Source organism: Arachis duranensis, chromosome 2 (assembly GCF_000817695.3).
Source record: "Arachis duranensis cultivar V14167 chromosome 2, aradu.V14167.gnm2.J7QH, whole genome shotgun sequence".
Taxonomy (NCBI): domain Eukaryota; kingdom Viridiplantae; phylum Streptophyta; class Magnoliopsida; order Fabales; family Fabaceae; genus Arachis; species Arachis duranensis.
Window position 1 is genome coordinate 25,235,923 of NC_029773.3, and position 630 is coordinate 25,236,552.

Here is a 630-nt window from a genome sequence, read left to right on the forward strand (position 1 = left end):
TCTTGCTTGAGAGACGTCCCAGGAGGTCTTCCTCACTAGGATTTTCGTCCTCCTCCTCCCTTGTGCATTCGGCCATATTGATCACATCAATTTCGGCCATTTTGACTATGTCAATGGCCTTGCATTCTCCTTTTGGATTCTCTTCTGTATTGCTTGGGAGGATACTGGGAGGAGTTTCAATGACTTTCTTACTCAGCTGGCTCACTTGTGCCTCCAGATTTCTGATGGAGGATCTTGCTTCACTCATGAAACTGAAAGTGGCCTTTGACAGATCAGAGACTACATTGGCTAAATTAGAAGTGTTTTGTTCAGAATTCTCTGTCTGTTGCTGAGAAGATGATGGAAAAAGCTTGCTATTGCTCAGCCTATTGCGTCCACCATTGTTAAAGCCTTGTTGAGGCTTTTGTTGATCCTTCCATGAGAAATTTGGATGATTTCTCCATGATGAATTATAGGTGTTTCCATAAGGTTCACCCATGTAATTAACCTCTGCCAAGGCAGGGTTCTCAGGATCATAAGCTTCTTCAGAAGCTGCCTCTTTAGTACTGTTGGATGCATTTTGCCATCCATTCAGACTTTGAGAAAAAATGTTGACTTGCTGAGTCAACACTTTGTTCTGAGCCAATATGG